Source organism: Diplotaxodon limnothrissa, linkage group LG3, assembly GCF_057381915.1.
Source record: "Diplotaxodon limnothrissa isolate DT_005_m linkage group LG3, D_limnothrissa_male_GT1.1, whole genome shotgun sequence".
NCBI classification, from domain to species: Eukaryota; Metazoa; Chordata; class Actinopteri; order Cichliformes; family Cichlidae; genus Diplotaxodon; species Diplotaxodon limnothrissa.
Window position 1 is genome coordinate 38,493,552 of NC_140598.1, and position 15,339 is coordinate 38,508,890.

General features: G+C 42.2%; 3 pseudogenes; all 3 read left to right on the forward strand.

Moving 5' to 3' along the window:
* The first annotated feature begins 9,879 nt into the window (after positions 1 to 9,879).
* Positions 9,880 to 10,376, forward strand: LOC146635762 (protein BUD31 homolog pseudogene; annotated as a pseudogene).
* An 800-nt stretch (positions 10,377 to 11,176) lies between these two features.
* Positions 11,177 to 11,782, forward strand: LOC146635763 (gem-associated protein 8 pseudogene; annotated as a pseudogene).
* Positions 11,783 to 12,865: 1,083 nt separating this feature from the next.
* On the forward strand, positions 12,866 to 13,795 carry LOC146635764 (CDAN1-interacting nuclease 1 pseudogene; annotated as a pseudogene).
* Positions 13,796 to 15,339: the final 1,544 nt, after the last annotated feature.

Sequence of the window (15,339 nt, forward strand, 5' to 3'; positions counted from 1 at the left end):
GAGTTTCACCACTTGCTCCCGGAGCTGCGCCTGGATAACGGCCGCTTTCAGCAGCACCACTGTCTTTCCCTTGCCCAGTTTGAGGAGCTGCTGTCCCGCGTAGGTTCAAGCATCGCCCGCCTAGACACCAACTACAGGCAGTCAATCCCACCTGCAGAGCGCCTGTCCATCTGCCTGAGGTTAGTAAAAGTATTTAATACGGTAGTCCTTTATTGATACCTGTGCTAATATATGCTAAACTATCCGTTTATACACTGCTGACATGGATGTAGTATTCTATCAGCGAATGCCGTTGGTGTTTACTGAAAGCAAACTGTGGTACGGAGACGACTGTTTATAATATTTCTAGTGATACTCAAAAGCTCTCATCAAGTCCCGATTTAATTCGATTTATGCTGTTATCAGTGTTTGCATTGATAGCATGGCTGTGGTGTCATATCAGTGTATGCTCTCGGTGTTTGCTGATATCAAACTGGTATGAGGACTACTCTGGGTTAATCTTTGTAGTGATACTCACTCCTTTTTTTTCTTTAGACCTGGTTTAATTCTGGTACAGAACCAGTTGAATATTTGTATATAATCTCTGCAGCTGTCAGACTCTATAACAGGGGTCACCAGCCTTTTTTAAAACTGAGAGCTAGATAAAATTGTGCACAGTTAATCTTTAGTTATATTATAATAACAATTCTGTCTTGATATGCTGTCTTATCACAGGTTAATTTTTCAAAAAAGTTCTGGGTCGTGTAGCAGCCAACAACTCCTCCAGAGAGGCTGTCCTGGTCAAGAAGAAGTTCATGGCCCACTTCTCGGCAGAGGGAGCAGTGTCTTGGCAGCCAAAAGAATAGCCTGTTTGAAGACCCACTGACTTCCCCACAACCCTGCCTTTTAAAAATTTTCTTAATAAATGGAGGTCTACTCCAAAATAAACTAACCTCTCTTTATTCTCTTAAATAATTGATCTTCACTATGTTCCTATATAGTAGTATATTTTTTTCATTAGTATAACATGAAATTAATTCTACATGTGTCAAGCTGTGTGCCAATATTTGCTGTGTAGTAGAACTGAAGCATAAGTCATTACAAAAATTTATTTCAAATAATATAAAATTCTCAAACAGAAAAACATTAAACATAAATATATAAAATATAACTATTTACAGAGAGACAGGAATAAAAAGGACCCAGCTTAAAGTGAAAGAGCCTCAGGGGGAAGGAGGAGAAGAATAAGAACATTGTTTCTGCCCTGGAGAGCCTGCTGCCTCAGCAGAAAACTACTGATTGCTGGGGTCCAATGTTTCCAAATTTAACACAGCTGTGCTGTTTTCAAAAACTAATTTATAAATTTGAAATTTTACAATTGTCTCGTGTGAGTCGGCATTGCTCTCAAGAGCAGGAACAAGGCTGAGGAGGAAATGTTCCGTTGGAGACTGGCATGGCCTCTTCAGGGACTCCAGGATGGCCAGCTCCACTGCTGATGGACCGTCCTGGGACCTGTCCCTCGTTCGCCTCGGCACTGTCCTTCTCTGTGGGCCTGTAAAATACAACACAAAGAAATGAGAAGGCTGCTACTAGATTTTCATTTTCAACATTGAAAAAAAAAAACAGGATATAAACAGATTGGTTGTAGATATTTAGTAAAGGTGATCACAAGGGAATCCAACAATCCATCGTGAGCAAATGCTTCGAGAAGCTGGTCAGGGACTTTGTTTGCTCTTCACTACCCGACTCACTGGACTCTCTACAATTCGCATACCACCACAACAGGTCCACTGATGATGCCATAGCCCTGACACTACATACTGCCCTGTCACACCTGGAGAAGAGAGACACGTATGTGAGAATGCTGTTTGTAGATTACAGCTATGTAGCATGTAGGCATTCATGTGCTCGTGCACATAGACACAGACAGAGTTTGCAGCACACCATAGGGGGGTTTTATGATGGGGTCACTTCTATAAAACTGTGTTTCACAGACAAAGGGGTGAAGATTTTTGCAGAGGGACACCGGCCTCGTCTTCCCTTCTAGAAGTGCATGCTTAAATGAAGATGAGTAAAAGATGAGTAAATGAAGATGAATAAAGATTTTGTGAAAATGAGTCCTGTTATGAGCCCTTTAGTATTGCCACCATGTTCCCTCTAATTTTTCATGTGTCTGAGCGAACACACAAACTCCCTGAGCGGTCCCGTGGACCACTGTGAGCAACAGCAGACGTGTGACTGTGGTCACGCCAGCATTGAATCCATCCAAGTTACATGGTTTATTAAAATAATCAAATTACAGCATTTACATTTATGTTAGACTACTTTTAATTAACTGCTTTAGCCCACTTACAATGAAAATTTGAAAAAAAAAAAAAATTTGTTCATGACCTGTGTAGTATGTTAACACTATTGGAAGTAAAAATAACTTGAACTCCAATTTTCAAAACACAACTTTCTTTTTTTTTTTTTTTATAAAGCTCTGACTTGTATTATGAGTCTGTGGTGTGGTTGAGAGTCCTGTAACTCTGTCTGCAAATACAGTTTATAATGACCAATGTTGGGCAATTAATTACATAGTTACTTCTTCAAAAAAGTTATTGAGTTTTGCAAACAACAACGTTTTTTGCAGCTGTTTATCAAAAAATGCAGCCAAGGCATTTTTTAAATAAACATTTCAAACTATTTACAGAACAATCCGGTGTTCTGCATCAAATTTGATGCCACACAAATTATTTGTGCCACTCCAAAACAACACACTAACTTTAGACTCCAAACAAACGTCGCAAATCTCTCATATCTCAAAACACCGCTGTCACTTCTAAAACCTCCCCCCCCCCTTCCTAAACAACTAAATGCCATGTTGCCATATCATTTTTTTGATTGGTCGACATAGTACATTTTTCCAACAATAAGAAAGGGTGGGGTTATTTTTGGTTTTGGTTTTGCAGGCGGAGAGAGAGCTTTCCTTATAAAACGCAGTTTTTACCGTTTCTTCCTGCAGTAAATATAAATACAATCAATGGCAGTATTCAGGAAAACAAAGAAACAAACATTGCATATATATATTATAACTGCTCCTGAAGGTTTTTCATGTTCAAAGTAGAATAAAGGGCCATGCTCCAACTGATGTTCAGCCAGTATTTTAATCTTCTTTTCACCAGCAAACACCGTGAAAAACTATGGTGAAATGATCAATGAAAAACACGGATATTACATCAGCAGAACAAAAATTACAACTCAAATAAAACATACACACGAAGTAAATGCACCAACATACCGTGTGCGCCTTTCTACTGAACATTCATGAGCAATTGTAGTCCATATCTTCTATATTTCCACCCTTTACACAGGCCAGCATTCTCTTTCTGGCTCGAGCCTTCAGTCTCTGGTGACACGTGCGCTTAATTGAGCCTCACCCCAAAGCATGCGCACCACAAAGCGCCACACTCAGGCCCACCAGTAGGTGGCAACAACACAACATGAATCCAGATTAAACACCAAATTTTGAACATTGCAATCACATAATAATTGCATTCCAATGCGACGGCTACATATATATTTTTTTATCATAACTCTGGTTTCACATGCCTATCTACGGAGCCCCCCAGGGGACATGGGAGAAAAAAAAAAATTAGGGAGGAAAAAAAAAAAAATTAGGGAGGAAAAAAAAAATTAAGACGGACTTTTTGCGAGCGCTCGCAAAAGTATTGCGAGATCTCGCAATAAGTATTGCGAGCTCTTGCAAAAGTATTGCGAGATCTCGCAAAAGTTTTAGCCGCATTCTTCGGAGGCCGCCAGCTCGAAGCCGACCGGGAGGTCGAGGCACGATGTGCCGGGAAAGCGGTGTTCCTCCCGGCTGTAGTAGGTCTCGACCGCCCGTTAGCTTCGAGCTAGTGGGTGTCAGATCTCTAAAAACGTCGGAGCTCTTTTGCAAATATGTGATGTCTTGTAAACCGAGCAGGTATCTGACGTTTACACAACTACATTCACGCCTCAAAATATCTTAAAAGTGTATTTTGTGACCCAGAAAGAGTAATATTACAACTAAGTAGCTGCCGCCATTGTTGGAGTTTTGCGAGATCTCGCAATACTTTTGCGAGCGCTCGCAATACTTATTGCGAGATCTCGCAATACTTTTGCGAGCGCTCGCAATACTTTTGCGAGATCTCGCAATACTTTTGCGAGCGCTCGCAATACTTTTGCGAGATCTCGCAAAAGTCCGTCTTAATTTTTTTTTTTCTCCCTAATTTTTTTTTTTTCCTCCGTAATTTTTTTTTCTCCCATGTCCCCTGGGGGGCTCCGTACCTATCAACACAATTTAAAAACTGTTATAAAGTCCACACATCAAGTGTACTTGACTCTGCTGTGTGCTGTGTAAATGTGACTTTTGAGCTGGGTGAAATCCGTGAAGCAGAAATAATATTTTATTTTAACATTGCATTGCTAATCATCGGTTGTGGCCAATCAAATTGTATGGTCCGACTATAAATAGTAGCTGCTATTTTGATTCATTTATTTATTTATTTATATTTATTTTTAGTTGATTAAGGCTGTTCGTACTACTGGTATGTTTGTGGAGTCGGATTAACCACAGAGGACGTATTTGATTTCCCGTTTCGGGTCTATTAATAAGTTGTGTTTTTACTCTGAAGGCCTAAAGTAGAGGTGACTGGGTGCCCTGGTGGTGGGATATTCCGTGGTTCGTGATTATTTATGCATTCGCCCACTGGTAATCCAGGCTCTGAATCAGTTAACAGTACACGTGCAAATACATGATTGCATCTTCTGATGTCTGTTTTAAATAGCTGTCAATAAATTCGTTATTTTACTCCCAATCACGGCTCTGGCTCAAGTGTTACAAACCTTAGAAACTATGTAAATGAACAGGAAGGCACTAACTATAGTTATATAGTTCATTTGCATAGTACATAGTATCTATAGATACTGTCTGTGTGAAACTCCCAGGTTGGCGTAGTCGGGTTTCCCCTGTGACTGTAAAGCTTTAAGCTCCCGATCGCCACAACACCATATTTGTGTTTGCAGAATCTGATGGATTCTGGTCAGCTGTACATAGATAATCCTGACAATATACAGTAAACCCGAGTCTTAAAAAAAACGGAATTAACTGAATTTGAATAAATAATAAACAAATTTATTCACCTGTGTTTGAGCCTCAGGCATGGCACCATGCCCCTCCCATGTTTTAAATGTACGTTAGAATAGCATGCATCGTCTTGATGCATTCTCAATCATCCAGGAAAGTAAATCTCCAAAAGTTGATTCTGTTCATCTGGACGTAGCGTTTTGTGGGAGAAACGTTTCGTCACTCATCCAAGTGACTTTATCAGTCTCAGCTAACTGCAGGTTTCCAATCTTATAAACAGTAGATTTGCATAATGACTGAAACCAGCCCACTGAAGGAACAATGGGCTGGAAGGTCAGTTCCTTAATCATAATTATGCAAATTCGCATGACCATTGATCAACACCACTGACCAAAACCCACTGATCAAAGACCACTGATCAGTGCATGGATCAACACAATAAGTGAGCGGGAGGAGTGAGGCGTGGGGTCTTCACACACCCCCGTTCTCTGTTCGCCATCTGGGGCAGGGGCTAGCCGTTTGGTCGGTGTCTGGGCTAGTGGGCTGACAAGACTGACACACTTTGTACAGTTACATCATAGTCACTGGTTACAACACATAGTGCCCCTCCCCTGCGACCCACGCACACACACACACAGCAGCACTAACGAGGTAAAGTCCCTTCGCATGGTGGTAAAACAGGAAACGTAAAATACGAGCTTTATCGGTTTGTTTGTTCTGTCTCCAAACAGAAACCGTGAAAAGCAACAAAGCAGCATTATTAAACATGAAACCTATGACAGAAATATAGGCTACTCATGTGACTCCTCAAACAACTTACAGGTTTCTAAGACAAACCAAGATTATTATTATTAGTAGTAGTATTAGTATTATTGTATTGTATATTATTTATTGCTAGTCTCGTTTCGTTTTTGTATGGTCTGGCATAAGCATTTCACTGCATGTCGCACTATGTATGATTGTCTATGTGACAAATACAAATTGAATAAAATTTAAACTTTTAGATTTAATCTAAAATGGACCAGGAGAACAAGTTGATTTGAATAATGTGTTCATTAGTTTGTTCTGTTTCGGTGCATCATAAAGGTGAGCTGTAAATGTAGCACATAAAACACTTTTCAAAAAATAAAGAATTATTTAAAATATTGTCAAACTCTGTTGCAGATTGTTCAGTTAATATATTTAAAACAGATGACGTTCATCACGCTGTACAGATCGTGTTTGATTGTGTGTGTTGAGCATTTTGCACACTTTTGTCACAAATATAAACATTTTTTAAGGAAACAACGACGAAAAGTTTTCATGAGACGGTTGCTTTACTTGCAAAAGATAACAGTGCATATTTGCATGTACACATATGGATGTCTTACAATTTTTCTACAATGTTTTCATCTTATCTATATTGTTTTTATTATATTATCCCTCTGTCCAGCACTTTGAACGACACTTGATGTCTTTTAACTGTGCTATAAAGATGACTTGACTTGACAATAGAGAAACGAGGAAGCGGTGTCCTTTGCGTCATTCTATTCTCATCCATAACCCGCGTATTTTTGTTCTTTTGGTTTCTTCCGCGTTTGGAGCCATGTGCAACTTGACGTGCAGTCTGAGCTCTGGAGAAGCAGGAATGTGGATTGTACCGCAGATATCCGGTTAAAACCTTTGGGAGAGAGATCAAAGTTTTGTTTTTGTATTTGATACCGCGTTGGTTCTGCGGAAAGAAAGACACGATAGTAAGTACATTTGTGCAGAGGTTTGTTGCATCATTCAGTGTTATGCGATCTCCTTATTTTCCCCGCACTCATCTTCAGATCAGAAATAGGTCCGACATGTTTGTTCACATTTTTTAGTTTTGGTCCGGGCTGCTGCATAAAAACAGAAACACATCGACAACATTCCGCCGAATTAAATCAATATTAGACTTCAAACGCACTAAATAATTTCTGAAGCAGAATCGGCTGGAATACGAAAACATCTACACAACTAAATAAATAGTGGTTTGCATTACTCGATTTGCACTAATTTGCATTAGCAGTAACAATAAGTGAGCGGGAGGAGTGAGGCTGGGGTCTTCACACACCCCCGTTCTCTGTTCGCCATGTGGGGCTAGCCGTTTGGTCGGTGTCTGGGCTAGTGGGCTGACAAGACTGACACACTTTGTACAGTTACATCATAGTCACTGGTTACAACACATAGCAAGGGCGTAGATTTGGTTTTGGCATTGGTGGGGACGGATGATTCAACCACTGAACCCTGCCCTGTTCCTTTTTTCCTTTTTGTCGCTTCTTGAGAAAAAAGAAAAAAAAAAGAAGAAATATACTTGCCTACATATGCTATTCTTCATGCTTTTAAATCATTTAAAATTACAGTTCATAGTTTTATATGTGAATTATATAATGTTAAATTACTATTAAACAAATGACTGACTAAGTATTTTAGGCTTTAGTTTACTTCAGCCATATTCCATATCAATCAGGTATCATATAAACATAAAAATAGCTTCAAATACAGTCATGACAATAAAAGAATATGACTTTAAGGACTTAACAACATTAGTTCAGTTATAGTGCACCAACATCTCTAACACATTAGCACTAAGGGAACACTGAATAACCTGGTAGTTTTTGTCCATAAAACCACTTAGCTACGATTACCACAAAAGATCTCTCGGCAAAACGATGCAACATTTTAGGCACAATATTGCCCCGATCAAATCAGTGAGCTGGGATGTTTTATTCTCAACATGAACTACTGTTACAGCAAAAGACATGGACTACTGGTGTCCCACACAACAACTCAATGTCCATGTGAAGGAGCCAAACACACGCCTGCTCCTCTTGTTAACTGAGATAAACTGCTGGCATATTTGTTTTACATCTATACTGTCCAGTCTCTCCTGGTGGACATGGCATACATCAGGATTGTTTAATCTCATTTGAGTCATTGTTGACCTTAGCCATCTTTTTAGTCTTGTGAGAGCACTGAAGCTTCTTTCAGCCTCAGTACATGCGTTTTATCCTCAGATTAAAATTATTGTGTGCTTGATGTGCCTCACCTTTGGCCCTGGCTCTTCCCCTCTGACTGCACTAGGACATATTGCTACCTGATAAAATAACACATGGATTCGTGCCATAAAAAAAGTGAGACATGTCAATTCAGATTCTTTGTCAAATATACACTAATGAAACAATTTACATCAGCAGCCTAACAATTGTCATGATAATAAATACTAGTTAATCTATAGCACCAAATCATCAGTCAGTCACCTGTGACCTCGCCTCTTCACCTCTGTCCGAGCTACAACATGGCAGAGCTGCCTCTGTCACCTGATGAATAACAGTGAGCCATTCCACATACATGCAGTCACACATGTGCTTCAAATACAGTCATGAACCACCAAGTCATCATCCAACTTCACCTGTGATTCTTGTATCACCATTACTCCACCACTACACCATTATTAAAACAATTTGTGCAAAGTGCACTCCAAGGTGGAATATTTGCAAAATCATGACTACCTCATGATATTTTGTCTCAAAAATGAACCCTATGAATATGTCAGCACCATTAGGATGAAATTATTGTGGCACCAACATTTTAACGTTAGACACATACTTTTAACAGCCTCTGTAAACCAATATCCTGGCCTGCTCGAGGCTGCCGTTTTCTCTGACAGTTTCAATCAAAATTGGAAATGCTGCTGTGGGAGACTGAGAGAACTAATAGTGCTGCCTGTTGTGCAGTTAGTTTCCAAAACACGTTATTTATGGTTACATACAATTTCAGACTGATGTGGGCCAAAGCCTAGCATAGCCTGTAACGTTATTATGAAGGACACATTTTATGAGTGAACTTGAGTTCAAGTGACTAACAGGTTTCTTTGAAAAATACTTTAAATATAAATTTCGTAACTGAAGTCAGTGAATTCCATGTTGATGCCAACTGTAATTTCAGGAATAGAAACAGCATGAAGATTGAAGTGTGAGCATAAGATTCAATTTTAAAAACTATACTAAGAATAAAGGAGCGAGCTCTTGGTGTGAGTGAGGTGGCTCTGGAAAGAGCCGTTGTTGGTAGGAGAGCGTGCAGCTTAAGCTCTCTCTCCGCGGATGCGGCGAGCCAGCTGGATGTCTCTGGAAGCGCAGGTCGGTCTTGAAGTCCTGAGCGATCTCGCGCACCAGGCGCTGGAAGGGGAGCTTGCGGATCAGCAGCTCGGTGGATTTCTGGTAACGGCGGATCTCTCGCAGAGCCACGGTACCAGGCCTATAACGGTGGGGCTTCTTGACGCCTCCGGTGGCCGGGGCGCTCTTACGGGCGGCCTTGGTGGCCAGCTGTTTCCTGGGGGCTTTAACGCCAGTAGACTTGCGAGCAGTCTGCTTGGTTTGTGCCATTCTTCCTCACGTTCCTTTCCCTGTGATAAGAGCAGAAAATGTAGCGAACAGAGGAGACTCGCTGCTCTTAAAGTGTGTGACTGGCTGTGACGCGGTGCCGCTCCGGCTCGTGATTGGTGACGGGCTCCACGTGTAGCATCGCCCCGCCTCGGTGTGTGCTGCTCATTGGAGAAAAGTGCATTGAATTTGCGCGCTGCCGCAAGCCTCTCTGCGATTGGTGCGTGACGAATCCGCCCGCGCTCTGCGGGAATATAAGCGAGGCTTTGAGCTGATCGGGCCACATTTTCTCTTAGTCTTGATACTACGAAGAAATCTGGAGGACACGCGCCTGAGAGGGGCTCATAAGACAAACAGGAAAATACTTAGAGCGTTTTGTTGCATTTTTAGCTAAACAGAGACAAAATGCCAAAAGTAAAGAGGAGTCGAAAGCCTTCCCCAGACGGCTGGGAGCTCATTGAGCCCACTTTGGACGAGCTGGATCAGAAAATGAGAGAAGCTGAAACTGAACCCCACGAGGGGAAGCGAAAGGTGGAGTCCCTCTGGCCCATTTTCAGGCTGCATCATCAGCGGAGTCGATACATCTATGACCTATTCTACAAAAGAAAAGCCATCAGTAGAGAGCTATACGAGTACTGTATAAAGGATGGCTACGCAGACAAGAACCTCATTGCCAAGTGGAAGAAGCAGGGCTATGAGAACCTGTGCTGCCTGCGTTGCATCCAAACACGAGACACCAACTTTGGAACCAACTGCATCTGCAGAGTCCCCAAGAGCAAGCTGGAAGTTGGAAGGATCATTGAATGCACCCACTGTGGATGTAGAGGATGTTCTGGCTAACCCTTACTTGTATTTTTGGACTTGTGATTTTTCTGTCAGAACCTTGAAGCAACATTATCTTTTTGGAGTCGCCTTCATGTAAAATCTGTCATTTTCCCATCCATCACCCTGAGTTGCCATTATAGCGGAGAAAAACAGTGGAAAAATGATAATACACAAAGAGGGGCTGTGTTGAGTATATTAATTTTCTGTTGCGTTGTTTTTTTTTTTGTTTTTGTCTTTTTTAAATATCTCGCTAAAGCTTGCAACTCCAAAAGAACCAATTTAAGACCGGTTGTTTCTGGGTCAGGTCATTCCAGCAAGACACAGCCACTGTGGAGGTCATTTCTAATGTGCTTTTAAAGCGCAGTGTTTAAATTTGCCATCACTTTAAAGAGTCATCACTGTTATAGTGCAGTTTTAAATAAAGTGTTTCAGATTGTCTTGCTTTGCTTTTTTGTTGTTGTTGGAGGGGGAGTTGTGTGGGTTTTTTTTTTTTTTTTTTTCCAAATAAAATAGACTCTAGACTTTAACAGTCTTCATCTGAAGTTCTGATTCTGTTTGTCGTGTTAAAATAAATCACTGAAAGGCTGAAGGTTTCAAAGATTCGTGTGTAATCATAAAAATAAGATTTGGATAATTGAGGATGGGTACTTTGCATTTGCATGTTCTAAGTATAAAATATTGATGTAATATTTTGTGTTTAATCGCTACAATGGCGCAAACTTCCACAAGCATGTAGCACTAAAAGAAAAAAGCAAGACTGCTGGGAAATTTTCTCCGAGGAAGTAAGATGAGATGCTAAACTAGCTGGCTCCACAGAGGTTTACCGATGACGAAACATTAACAAAGAGGAACATCTCAGAAGTTGCAGCTGTCTGCAGTCATGGAGGACATAAGCACTGTGATGTCCTGGTTTTCCCGCCCGGTGTACAGCCGATACTGGCAGCACTATTGGTAGGCCATGGCGTGGCCTCAGAGGCACAGGCGCGCCTACAGAAAGGCCTTGGAGGCTGCCTACGGCCCCTGCTGCTACCAGGAGGAGGGGCCCTGTGACCGGCCTCGCTATGCTGACTGGAGCTCTGCAGAGAGCAACAGGGAAGACAAGGAGGACTATGCAGAGGAAAGTAGCTCGGAAAGCGAGATTGAGTGCGATGTGAGCAACATGGAGATCAGCAAGGAGCTCCGGCAGTACTTCGCCCAGACTGAGCGACACAGGGAGGAGCTCAAGAAGCAGCAGCAGATGGAGGCGGAGCAGCAGGGCAGCTACATGCCGGCCGATCAGGACCTACACAGCTTCTCGTTGCGGAGCAGTGTCGCCCCTCCCTTGGAGAGACTCGGTGAAAGACGCACGGCCGAGATGAAGAAGCTGTACGGCGGGGATGCGGCCAAGATCATGGCCTTGGAGGCGGCGATGCAACTCAATTTTGAAAGAAACTGTGACCTGAAGCAGCCTAAGTACTGGCCCGTGATCCCGCTTAAGCTATGACACCGTAAACAGTTTGATCTGGAGAAGATCCATGACACCGTAAACAGTTTGATCTGGAGAAGATCCATGCTCTGATCCCTCTGTGAGCTGCTGATGTAGAACTAACAGGTTTAGGAAGTTTGAAGTTATTTCAAGGAAGAAAACAAAACTTCTGCTTGGCCAAACACAAACATCCCCGACCTGTCGGCTGCTGTTCCAGATTAAAAACCTCTGGCTGTGGCAGTACGAAACACCTCATCGAGGTTTACCCTACTGCATAAATTGGTTTTTAATTTATGGCATGAAACACCAGCACTTAGTCCCCCAAAACATCCTGTTGGTTTGGCGCTAAAAAGTGAGAAGCAGCGTGAGCTGAGGGTCAGAGTTGCAGTAAATTTGGGATAGCTCAGCAGGTAGAGTGGTGGTGGCCCCATGATCGGAAGGTCGGGGGTTCGACTCCACTGAACGGCTATAGAGGTACCCCTGAGCAAGGTACCGTCCCTACACACTGCTCCCCGGGCGCTGCATTGGTGGCTGCCCACTGCTTCACTGGGTGAATGGGTTAGATGCAGAGGAACTATTTCCCTATGGGGACTAACACGCACACTTTACACTTTACTTTACAGGTAATGCAAATGTATTCAAACAGCCTGCGCCTGTGTTTCCTCCTAATCTTTTTGTTTACCCTCTGGCTCGGTGATGTTTCATGCTGCAGTAGCTCCTCTTATGCCTGTCAACTTAGTTTAACCACAAAAAACATTGTCCTCCCCGTCCTCCCCTTCCCTCCCCTCCCTGTGTTCAGATTTGGGAGCGTTCCTGCATGGCTGCCTCTGCCTACACAACAAGAGTGATTTGTTGTTGCTACTTCTAAAGTGCGGTTCTCCGATTCTGACATTTCACTGGCTTCAAAGCCACTCGTGAGTTCTCTGGGGGAGGGGGGTGTTGACTATTCTGTTTTATCTTGTTTGTGTTTGCACCAAGCTGCTCCATTTTTTTTAAAATGGGAGGATGTGTATTTTATGATTTCTGTTTGTAATAAAGTGTTTTCTGTCCACATGAAGGAAAGAAAAAAAAAAAAAAGCAAGACTGGAGGCTATCGGGGACGGTACTAGGACTGCAGGAATTAAGAGTAAAGATCCCTTTCTCATGATGAGACTGTCCCGAGCAGAATATAAAGAGATAGTGCGATGGACTGAAAAACTGAGACCTACACGCCGATGCATGAAGATACTGAAGGACAAGTTTCCAAGTCACTCGCAGTCCACTCTTCTGAGCATCTTCTCCCTGGAGTACCAGAAATGGATCAAAAGGACATTCTCAAGACACCATGTGCCGGATGTTATTGAAAGCTACTACCAAAGGTATCTGAGTGAAGCCAAGGCACAGCCTACTGCTCCTGTCCTGCTTGAATTGGCCAATGAGGTGGATCTGTCTCCTGCGCTGATGGCTCGTATCATCCTGGACAGGTTCCTTCAGGGCCAGGATGGTGGAATGCCATCTAAATCAGTCCTCAACAGCATGCTGAAGGAGCCATCTTTAATTCCAGACCAAATTTTGGCCAGTAATGTCTACCAATGCACAATAAATGACTGCTGTTATGGACCGCAGGTAGACTGCATCAAACACGCCATAGGCCATGAGCATGAAGTGCTGCTCCGGGAAAAACTGAAGGAGAAGAACCTTTCCTTTCTGGATGAAAACCATCTGAGAACTATGGGCTATGACAAAACACCTGATATCATCCTGGAGGTTCCAGTTGCTGTGGAAGGACACATTGTACACTGGATTGAGAGCAAAGCCTCTTTTGGAGATGATCAAAGCCATCAAACCTATCTCAATGAACAATTCTGGAGCTACTGGAACAGGTTTGGTCCAGGCCTTGTGATCTACTGGTATGGCTTTATTGGAGACCTGGATTGCCAGAGAGACAGAGGTATCCTACTCAAAGACTGCTTCCCTACAGACATTGTCACCCTGTGCCATGCCACACAACAAGACCGATCACCTGAGAGCCAGAATAAACACAACGAATGAGAAAAGATCAGAAGCAAGAATAAAACCAAAGTACAGATGAAAGAATGAATGGGAGGAAAGAGGGAAGAGACTGTACAGATTTTGATATATCGTTCACATTTCTTCTGTTTTTTCACAGCCGTACTTTGCAGTAATGTTTTCTTTAAACTAAGCACAGGAAGGAGTGACTGTCCAAAATGGGTTTCAATGTTTTTGCACGGTTTCTTTGCTTCAACATGCATGGAATATTTGATGCAGATTTATTATTTAATATATTCTTTTTAAATTTGTGTGTTGCATGCTTTAGGTGTGTTGTGTTTTGTTTTTTTGTTTTTTGTTTTTTTTTAATTATCCCTATTTGCTGTGACTGCACTTTGCAAAGCCCTGGTCATGTCCTGTATTCCTGTTCTCTACATCTCAGACTACAGATCTAGTTCATTAAATGAGTAATGTGATAATAAAAATGAAATGGTTGCAATGATTCTAACGATAATCCACAGGGTGTATTGAAAAAAGTGTTTTATAAGAAATTGTTATCCTGTCTGTTTGCTTTTTTTTTTTTTTTTTTTTTTTGGTTAAGGAAAAGATGTCCGGTGTCAGCTTTTAGCTCTCAGTAGGGGTTCAGAAACATTCGTTTCTGAACAGCCAAAATGAGTGGAAGAGGAAAGGGAGGTAAAGGACTACGAAGAAAAGAACTTGTTAAAATGAGTGGGCGCGGAAAGACCGGAGGAGTAATTGGTTATTAGTTATGTAATCATGCCCCATTATCGTTTGCTTCAAACTGCAGCAATTTATAGGTGAGACTTAAGTACATCGGAAACGGGGATTATGTTGCTGAAGAGCTGATATTGCAAACGTCATGGCTGAATGTGCAGGACATATACTCTTTCATTGCTCTGCCCAGTAAGTGGGATTTTGAGCTGTGTTTCACCCAAGAGGCGCCTCTACGTCGCTTCTTAGAGATCTCTCTTTCCAACGCATCACTTCCGAAATGGAAAGACTGGCAAGTGGAGTCTTCTGTCCAGGTAGAGGTAGTGACTCTTGTTGTTAAATTCTGGACTGGAAGGATTCCAGACCAAGATATCGAGCTATATCTTAAAAGGTACTGCGAGATTCTTCAACCCCCAGTCAAGCCAGTGGATAAATTCGGATTCTGGTATGGAGTCCGAAAATACAAAGTTTGGATGCGTAGAGATGAAGCTGGACATATAATCTCTATCCCGAATTCCATCTCGTTGGGCCCCTATAATGGCAGGATTATTTATCCTGGCCAATTGGTGAGGTGCTTTATCTGCCAAGGCCCAGACCACCAGGCGAGAGAATGCCCCACTGTCAAATGTTGGAAATGTGGTGAGTTGGGCCACAAGGCTAAAATTTGCCAAAACGAAAGTGAGTGCTCCCTCTGTGGTGCGAAAGGGCACACTTTCTTTAAATTCCCCAAGTCCTACGTGAATATACTTAAATCTTCCCAACAACCTCGACTTTCTGACACCATGGATTTCCCTTCCTTGGTGGATCCTTCTCAAGTTTTGGATCCCCCCGTGAATGACCAGGTGAGAGAGCCC